Below are 9,485 nucleotides of genomic sequence, written 5' to 3' on the forward strand. Positions count from 1 at the left end.
AGACAGAGTCTCACTTTCACCCAGGCTGGAGTGCAGTGGCAAGCTCAATCTCAGCTCACTGCAACCTCCCCTCCTCCTGAGTAGCTGGGATTACAGGTGTGAGTCACCGTGCCTGGCTGGCATAAATCCTTTTTTAAGGATATCTTTTCACTTGAACAGAAACTCAACATAGAGAAAAATTAGTTGAAATATGCAAGTTTTGGCTATTTGGTGTAATAGTCTCATAACTAGAGTATCCTCAGGTGTGGGCCAGCACTGGATTTGGAATCTGAAGACATGGGTTCAAGTCTTCTGTTCAAAAATAATATATAGGATCAGGTGTGGTGGCTCATGCTTGTAATCAGTCCAAGGCACGTATATCACCTGAGGTCAAGGAGTTCGAGACCAGCCTGGACAACATAGTGAAACCCCATCTCTACTAAAAATACAAAATTAGCTGGGCGTGGTGGTGGGCATCTGTAATCCCAGCTATTTGGGAGGCTGAGGCAGGAGAGTTGCTTGAACCCGGGAGGCAGAGGTTGCAGTGAGTCAAGATCACGCCACCACACTCCAGCCCGATGACAGAGTAAGACACCGTCTCAAAAAAAAAAAAAAAAAAGTAAAACAATGCCTTCCAAAATGCTTTGAACTCAGAGTCCATTCTCAGACTAAAACAACAGCAAGCATTATCATCATTTACAGAATGAGAAATCAGTCAATGTAAGGGTCAGTAGCTCTTTCAAGAATGCAATCAGTAGCAAAACAAAGCTCAAATCCAGATAATCTGATTTTTCAGCTTACTGATCTACTAAGGAAAACTTCACATCTTCTAATACCTAAAGTGTTTCTGAAACTGCAGCATATATTAAACATTTCACATGCTGCCCATTAAATAACTGATAAGCTCTGCTTCACAAACAGGACAAGAAGTTGAACACCATTATGTAAGTAGTAACAAGATAGTACCCCTGTTCTCTTATGATACATTTTTAACATTACTGGTTTTTAAGGGAGAAAAAAAACAGGAAGTGGACGAGTGGGAAATAAACACAGGTTAAAATTTTTTTCATCTTCATAACAGCATCCAAATTCAAGTGTTTGGGTTTTAGCTTTTTCACCTAACAATATACTGTTGTGACTTACTTGACTTTTCCATTACCGTGTAATAATGTTTCCTTCCTATTGGAAGCAATCTACCCTAACCTCCTAAACCTAAGGTAGAATTATTCATTTCATCTTATTCCTAAATGAGACCTCGAAAATATGCCATATAAAGAAAATGGGCTCTTAGGCGTTTCTCCTTCCTAAACGTCAATGCAACATATGCCGACACTGGACACAAAAAAAATTCTACTTGGATTCACTGTGAAAAAAGATGTATAGCATTTTTTAAACCTACATGTTAATTTCTGTGCCATTAACTTTTTGAGGTATTCTACGGAGTCTACAACAAAGACAGAAATAAGAATTAGGATCACAACCTATGAATCTGGGTGGAACAAAGACTTCTCCTTTCATTATGCAGAGACAACCAAGTTGCCAAAAAAAAAAAAAAAAAAAATGGTCCCCTCAGATACCATGCACGGTTACTAACTGCACGTCTCGGTATAGAGAAGGAAAAATCATCTGGTCAAAAGCCCAAATGCTGCCCCAGCCTCCCCTCGCCCCTGCCCTCTTTGCCCAAGGCCTCGGCCTCGCCCCAGAGCTAGAGTCCCAATATTTTTCTCCCCAATAAAGGGAAACGGCTTAACCCTTTGAGTTCAAGAACCTTGCGTTCTACGCAGGCGCCCCTCCAGCCCAATCCCTGTTCTAAATCGAGTGGCTGCCCCTCTTCCCGGCCACACCCAGACCCCCAAAAGCCTGCTACCGGAGACCACTGATTTTCGTAAGGCCAAATTCGGCCCCCGCGGAGCTCCGAGCCCCGCCGCTCCTTCTCCTCTCAGACAAGGCGTGCCCAGAAAGGGACGCGAGCGCTCCCCTCAGTTCTCGCACTGGCTCGGCCAAGGGGCGACGAAGGAAGAATCGGCGCGGCAGCGAGATGGGCACGAACCTCGCGCTAACTTGCTGCTCAGCGCCAGGGCAAGGGGCGTCGCTCTGCCCCCAGAATCTGACTGGTAGTGTGGGAAAGGTGTGGTCCAGGAGCGGTGGCCTCGAACTGGGGCCCAGCAGCTCGCAGGTCCTCACCCCGCAAGGCTGGGGCCTCACCCACGACGCCAGTTCCCTCCCAGTCGGCACCCAAGCCTACTCAAGACCCCTCTCCGGGACGCAAACATCGTCCTCGGGGCCGCCCGGTCCGAGCCGCGTCAAGTAGTGACAGGAGGCGACGGGTGACCATGGCAACCCGAGGTGTGCAGCGGCCCGACCCCGACTCCGCCTCCCGGACTCACTCACCTGGGGACTCCAGGGCAAGCCCGGAGGAGAAGCGGAGGAGAACGGAGCTAGGAGGCCGGCGGCCAGGGCCCCGGAGCGGCCGGCTCTGGGCTGCGGCGGGAGCGCGAGGGCGGCGGTCTGGATTTGGCGTCGATACTCCCTCCTACCGCCCGCGCGTCAATCCATCAGTTCGGTAGTCCGTCCTTCTCGCGTCTGCCACTCCCGGCCCGGGGACCGCTCAGCTCAGCCTCTTGCAGACTGCGGTTGTCAAGTGCCGGGGAGCCGAGCTTTACCCGCGAGTAGCAGCCAATCGCTGCGCTTCCCCGAGGCGCTTCAGGACCCCGCCGCACGGGGCGGCCAGGCAGGTGCCTGAGCCGAAGGGCGAGTCGACGGGGCAGGGCGGGCCCAAAGCCCAGACGGACAGGGGCGGGGCGGGAAGGGACGGGGCGGGGCAGGGAGGGGCGGATCCAAAGCCGGGCGGGGCGGGCCGGGGTCAGGCTGGGACCTGCTAGGGGCCAGCTGTACTAGAGGGAAAATCTGGCGCGGCAATAGCTTGAGAGACTGGTGGCAGGGACGTACACCTGTAGCCGGCCGGTGACCCTATGTCCCAAAATAGCGCGAACATGGTTGTCACCTCCAAATAGGAAGACCTCAGCGCATTAGGATTGACTCTTCATACTCCTCCCCGATAATTAATAAAGGTTAAGGAAGTTAATCTTCCCTTTTTCCCTTCTCTCGCCGCTTTCCCAGGCCCCGCTTCCTCCCTGAAAACTCCAGTAGTTTGTTTGTCCCCTTTCTGGTTTCTCATTTTGTAAAACTGATCTGTCTTGAAAGCATTTTTCTTTTTTTATTTTATTTATTTATTTTTTTGAGACAGAATCTTGCTCTGTCGCCAGGCTGGAGTGCAGTGGCACAGTCTCGGCTCACTGCAACCTCCGCCTCCTGGGTTCAAGCGATTCTTCGGCCTCAGCCTCCGGAGTAGCTGGGACCACAGGCGCATGCCACCACGCCCAGCTTTTTTTTTTTTTTTTTTTTTTTTTTTTTTTTTTTTTTTTTTTTTTTTTTTTTTTTTTTTTTTTTTTTGTATTTTTAGTAGAGATGGGGTTTCACCGAGTTGGCCAGGATGACCTCGATCTCTTTTTATTATTATTATTTTTTTTGAGACAGAGTCTCACTCCGTCACCAGGCGCCAGGCTGGAGTGCAGTGGCGCGACCTCGGCTCACTGCAGCCTCCGCCTCCCGGGTTCAAGCAATTCTCCTGCCTCAGCCTCCCCAGGAGCTGGGACTACAGGCGCGCGCTACCATGTCCAGCTAATTTTTTTGTATCTTTAGTAGAGACAGGGTTTCACCATGTTGGCCAGGATGGTCTCGATCTCTTGACCTTGCCATCCGCCCGCCTCAGCCTCCCAAAGTGCTGGGATTACAGGCGTGAGCCACCGCGCCCGGTCGAAAGCATTTTTCAGTTACTTAACATTTAACATGCTCAATTTTTGTCTACTGCTGTTGGTCGTAAACCCCCTTATTCCACAAATATACGTGATGCTCAACCGAGCTGAATTAAGCATCCAGGAAGTATAACCATAAGGAAGAACACAATTACACAAACCTGGAAGAACATCGCCATCCTCGGGCGGGCCCGGTGGCTCAGGCCTACAATCCCAGCACTTTGAGAGGCCAAAGCGGGCAGGTCACCTAAGGTCAGGAGTTTGAGACCAGCCTGGCCAACAAGAGCCGAACCCCATCTCTACTGAAAATACAAAAATTAGCCGGGCATGGTGGCAGGTGCCTGTAATCCCAGCTACTAGGTAGGCTGAGGCAGGAGAATTGCTTGAACCTGGGAGATGGAGGTTGCAGTGAGCTGAGATTGTGCCTCTGCATTTCAGCCTGCGACAGTGTCACACACAAAAAAAAGAACATCATCAGCCAACACAGTGGTTGTAAAAAATAACATCCTCACAGAGGCGAAAGGCCAGAGTGAGCTGGACCACCCAAAAGGGGAAAATGGGGTAAGAGTCTGGTAAAGAGAATAAACATTGAAAATATTTCTGTCACTCCATGTTTATTGCAGCACTATTCACAATAGCCAAAACATGGAATCAACCTATGTCAATCAACAGACAAATGGGTAAAGAAAATGTGGTACATACACACAATACAATCTTATTCAGCCATTAAAAAAGAGAATGAAATCTTGTCATTTGCAGCAACATGGATGGGACGTGAGGACATTATGTTAAGTGAAACAAGCCAAGCACAAAAAGACAAATATTCCATGTTCTCATGCATATGTGGGAACTAAAAGACTTGATCCCATGGAGGTAGTGGATAGAATGGTGGTTACCAGAGGCTGGGAAGTGTAGTGGGGGATGAGGAGGTATAAAGAGGTTAATGGGTACAAAAATACAGTTGCATAGCAGGAATAAATTCTAGTGCTCAATAGCACAATTGGGTGAAGATAGTTAACAATAATCTATTGTGTATTTCCAAATAGCTAGAAGAGAAGATTCAGAATGTTCCCAACACAAAGAAATAATAAATGGCTGGGCCCAGTGGCTTATACCTGAAATCTCAGCACTTTGGGAGGCTTTGGCCAGAGGCTCACTTGAGGCCAGGAGTTAGAGACTAGCCTGGGCAACATAGTGAGACTCCCTCTCTGCAAAAACAAGAATAAAAAATTAGACATGGTGGCACACACCTGCAGTCCTAGCTACTTGAGAGGCTGGGTGGCCTGGGCCCAAAGCTCAAAGTTTGAGCCCAAAGTTCGAGGCTGCAGGGAGCAATAATCACACTATTGTACTCTATTCTGGGTGATTGAGTGAGGCCCTGTCTCATAATAATAATAATGTATGTTTAAGGTGATGGATATCCCAATCACCCAGGTTTGATCATTACACATTATATTTACGCCATAAATATGTACAACTATTATGTAACCATAAAAATTAAAAATAAAATTTAAACCACATTTCTGGGAATAAAAAATTTTGTCCAAATCAAGATAAAAGAAGCGAGAGCTTGAGGATACACATTTCTTTCTTTTTTTTTTTTTTTTTCTGAGATAGCGTATCACTCTGTCACCCAGGCTGGAGTGCAGTGGTGCAATCTCGGCTCACTGCAACCTCTGCCTCCTGGGTTTAAGCAATTCACCTGCCTCAGCCCCCTAAGTAGCTGGGATAACAGGTACATGCTGCCACACTTGGCTAACTTTTGTATTTTTAGTAGAGACAAGATTTCACCATGATGTCCAGGTTGGTCTCGAACTCCTGACCTCAAGTGATCCTCCCTGCCTTGGCCTCCCAAAGTGCTGATATTACAGGCATGAGCCACTGCGCTCAGCCGAGGGAATATTTCTAAGAAAAATAATTATGCATTCAGAGAAAACAACACACAAAAGCTGAACTACAAAATTTCAATTGGGTAGTCAATAACTCCTGGAAGAAAGTCTTCATTATGAACCCTCTTAATGATAAGTGACAGGCAAATAAATATAAACACATAGCCAGGAGCCACGGCTCATGCCTGTAATACCAGCACTGTGGGAGGCCAAGGCAGGCAGGTCACCTGACATCTGGAGTTGCAGACCAGCCTGGCCAACATGGCGAAACCCTGTCTCTACTAAAAATACAAAAATTAGCTGGGCGTGGTGGCCCATGCCTGTAATCCTAGCTACTAGGGAGGCTGAGGCAGGAGAATTGCTTGAACCCAAGAGGCAGATGTTGCAGTGAGCCGAGATCACACCACTGCACTCCAGCCTGGCATCTGGTGACAGAGCAAGATTCTGTCCCAAAAAAAGAAAAAAATATGTATATATGTACATATATAAACATAATTGAAGGTTACCCAGGATCTTGACATTGAAAACAAAGCAAGCAAACAAACAACAGTTTACAGAGTGTTTAAATTGAAAAAGTAAGCAGATATGTTATATCCCAGAAGTAGTCTCTCAATTATTAAGCCAATATAGTTCATCTGAGAAACCACTTCTAAATCTTTATGCTCAAACAGTAAGTTTCAAGACCAGTATCCTTTTTTTTTCTCTTTACCTCTGAAGAGGGTAGCCCAAAAAGGTATCCTTTTTTTTTTCAACTTCATTTTTTATCCCATTTCCAACAGTTTTATCAGTTAGAACCTTTTTTTCATGGACCCATATTCTGAAACTTATTAATTAATTACATTTCCTTATTTTTTTGAGACAGAGTCTTGCTCTGTTGTCCAGGCTGGAGTGCAGTTGTGTAATCTTGGCTCACTGCAACCTCTGCCTCCTGGGTTCAAGCAATTCTCCTTTCTCAGCCTCTTGAATAGCTGGGACTATAGGCCCATGCCACCATGTCCACCTAATTTTTGTAGTTTCAGTAGAGACAGGGTATCACCATGTTGGCCAGGTTGGTCTTGAACTCCTGACCTCAAGTGATCCACCCACCTCAGCCTCCCAAAGTGCTGGGATTACAGACATGAGACACCATGCCCGGCCTAGAAATTATACTTATTAACAAATTGTTAATAATTAATTACTGAGTCAGGATCATATAATTTTAGAGAATTTTTTTGTTTGTTTTTTGTTTTTGTTTTTGTGACAGTCTCTACTCTGTCACCCAAACCGGAGTGTAGCGATGCAATCATGGCTCTCTGCAGCCTAGACCTCCTGGGCTCAAGCAATCTTCCCACTTCAGTTTCCCCAGTAGCTGAGACTACAGGTGCAAGTGACCACACCCGGCTAATTTTTGTATTTTTTGTAGGGACGGGGTTTCACCATGTTGCCCAGGCTGGTCTCAAACTCCTGGACTTAAATGATCCTCTCCGCTTGGCCTCCCAAAGAGCTGGGATTACAGGCATGAGCCACTGTGCCCAACCCAGCATCCTTTAAATATTTACATATTCTAGTAGCTCTAGAAAGGTAACTAATCAGGGACAATGTGACAAACAACTGATCACCTGCTAGGGAGAGTGCTTGACAAAAGGAAGAACCACTCAGTCGGATGGGCAGGAGACGTTTCTGGAAGGAATGCCATGATGGCTTCCCAGGGAGAGCCCCAGGTCTAGTTCAAACTTGTATTGGTTGATGGTGGTGGTACTGGAAAAACTACTTTCGTGAAACGACATTTGACTGGTGAATTTGAGAAGTATGTAGCCACCTTGGGTGTTGAGGTTCATCATCCAAGAGTTCCACACCAAAAGAGGACGTATTAAGTTCAATAAATGGGATACAGCCAGCCAGGAGAAATGTGGTGGACTGAGAGATGGCTATTATATCTAAGCTGTAGTCCAGTGTGCCATCAAAATGTTTGATGTAGAATCAAGAGTTACATACAAGAATGAGCCCAACTGGCATAGAGATTTGGTGCCAGTGTGTGAAAATATCACCTGGTGTTGTGTGGCAACAAAGTGGATATTAAGGACAGGAAAGTGAAGACAAAATCTATTGTCTTCCACCAAAAGAAGAATCTTCAGTACTATGACATTACTGCCAAAAGTAACTACAACTTTGAAAAGCCCTTTCTCCCCTTGCCAGGAAGCTCATTGGAGGCTCTAACTTGGGGTTTGCACCCCTGCTCTCCCCTACCGGAGGCTGTCATTGTTATAAGTAGACTTTTCAGTGCTGCAAAAGTAGCAATCAAATATGAATTTCCTTAGCAAGGCAATTTACTTCTATAGAAGGGTGCAGCTCACAGATGGAACAATGGCAAGCACACACCTGGACAAGGAAGGGGAAGGGGTACTTACTGCTGACGGAGGTGGCCCCTACTGCTCTGTCATCCCCCTAATGGCTAGGGTTAGACTGCACAGTCTAGACTAATCCCATTGGCTATTTTTAAAGGGATCAGAGGTACGTGCTGGAGTGGCAGGGTAGGTAGCTTGGTGGGAAAGACGGTTACAGGTAGGTCAGAGCAGGTAGCCAGGGGTCAAAGCAGGTGACCGGAGCAGGACCAAAGCAGGTGATTGGGATGAGTCAGGATGGAGCAGGGGACCAAGGGAACAGATGTAAACTACTGATTAGAACTGGTGGAAAAGGTTGTTTACTGAAACTAGAAGGAAGTCAAACTTTAAAATGGAGAATTAAAGAATAAGAGAGCTGAACATACGGATATACTGATTCTTTGGAGAGAAACTTCGGGTTCACTATTTCAACATCATGGACCCAGCTTTGACAAAGCAGTATGAGCATGACTTAGAGGTTGCTCAGACAACTGCTCTCCCGGATGAAGATGATGACCTATGAGAATGAAACTGGAGCCCAGCATCAGAAGTCTAGTTTTATAGGCAGCTGTCCTGTGACATCAGAGGTGCAAAGTGTGTGCCACTTTATTACCTAGCTAAGTGGAACATGTGCTTCATCTGTGGGATGCTGAAGATGAGTGGGCTTCTGAAGATGAGTGGGCTTCAGAGTGAATTGGTAGTTTAAAAAATGCCTTCAAGGCCAGGTGCAGTGTATCACACCTGTAATCCCAGCACTTTGGGAGGCTGAGGTGGGTGGATCATTTGAGGTCAGGGGTTCAAGACCAGCTTGGCCAACATGGTAAGACCGCCATCTTTACTAAAAATATAAAAATTAGTCTGGCGTGGTGGCGGGCACCTGTAATCCCAGCTACATGGGAGGCTGAGGTAGGAGAATCGCTGGGACCTGAGAGGCAGAGATTGCAGTGATCTGAGATCGCATCACTGCACTCCAGCCTGGGAAACAGAGTGAGACTCTGTCTCTAAATAAATAAATAAACAAATACATACATACCTTGGTTGGGTGGACCTGCATAGTTAGCTGTTATGGAATGCAGCTGATTCCTTCTCGAGTTTTAAATATAAGACTGCTAGAGTCACATCAGAATAAAACAAGAAAGAAAGGAAGAAAGGAAGGAAGAAGAAAGAAAGGAAGGAAGGCAGGCCTCGATGAGGTATTACATTGGCTTTGGCATTCATTGAACACAAAATGAAATGCCTTGCTTAGGTTCTCATTTAAGCCTCATAATCGCCATTAAAACACGTATTAATTATTTCCATTTTAGAGATTAAAGAAAATAACTGGGCCAAAGTCACACAGCTAGTATGTAGCAGAGACAGGATTCTAACCATTCGGACTCTTAAAACGTTCTTTTCCCATTCCACCACATTATTTTTTTTGTTGTTGTTTGTTTTGTTGTTTT

General features: G+C 46.2%; 1 protein-coding gene and 1 pseudogene across 8 annotated transcripts in view; one reads left to right on the forward strand and one right to left on the reverse strand.

The window, feature by feature from the left end:
• WDR47 (WD repeat domain 47) overlaps nt 1-2,740 on the reverse strand; it is a 75,740-nt gene extending 73,000 nt beyond the window's left edge. For 7 of the 8 annotated variants that reach the window (XM_017499221.2, XM_017499220.2, XM_017499218.2 and 4 more), the window contains exon 1: nt 2,371-2,740. The gene's annotated coding sequence lies outside the window, so the exon portion shown is untranslated. Of the gene's footprint in view, nt 1-2,029; nt 2,053-2,370 lie in introns of those variants that run through there. The other variant, XM_037728117.1, reaches the window with a different exon arrangement.
• Nucleotides 2,741-7,359: 4,619 nt separating this feature from the next.
• LOC108283173 lies at nt 7,360-8,264 on the forward strand (annotated as a pseudogene).
• The last annotated feature ends 1,221 nt before the right edge of the window (nt 8,265-9,485 follow it).

The sequence above is a fragment of the Cebus imitator genome, unplaced genomic scaffold (assembly GCF_001604975.1).
Source record: "Cebus imitator isolate Cc_AM_T3 unplaced genomic scaffold, Cebus_imitator-1.0 Scaffold256, whole genome shotgun sequence".
In the NCBI taxonomy this organism is placed as follows: domain Eukaryota; kingdom Metazoa; phylum Chordata; class Mammalia; order Primates; family Cebidae; genus Cebus; species Cebus imitator.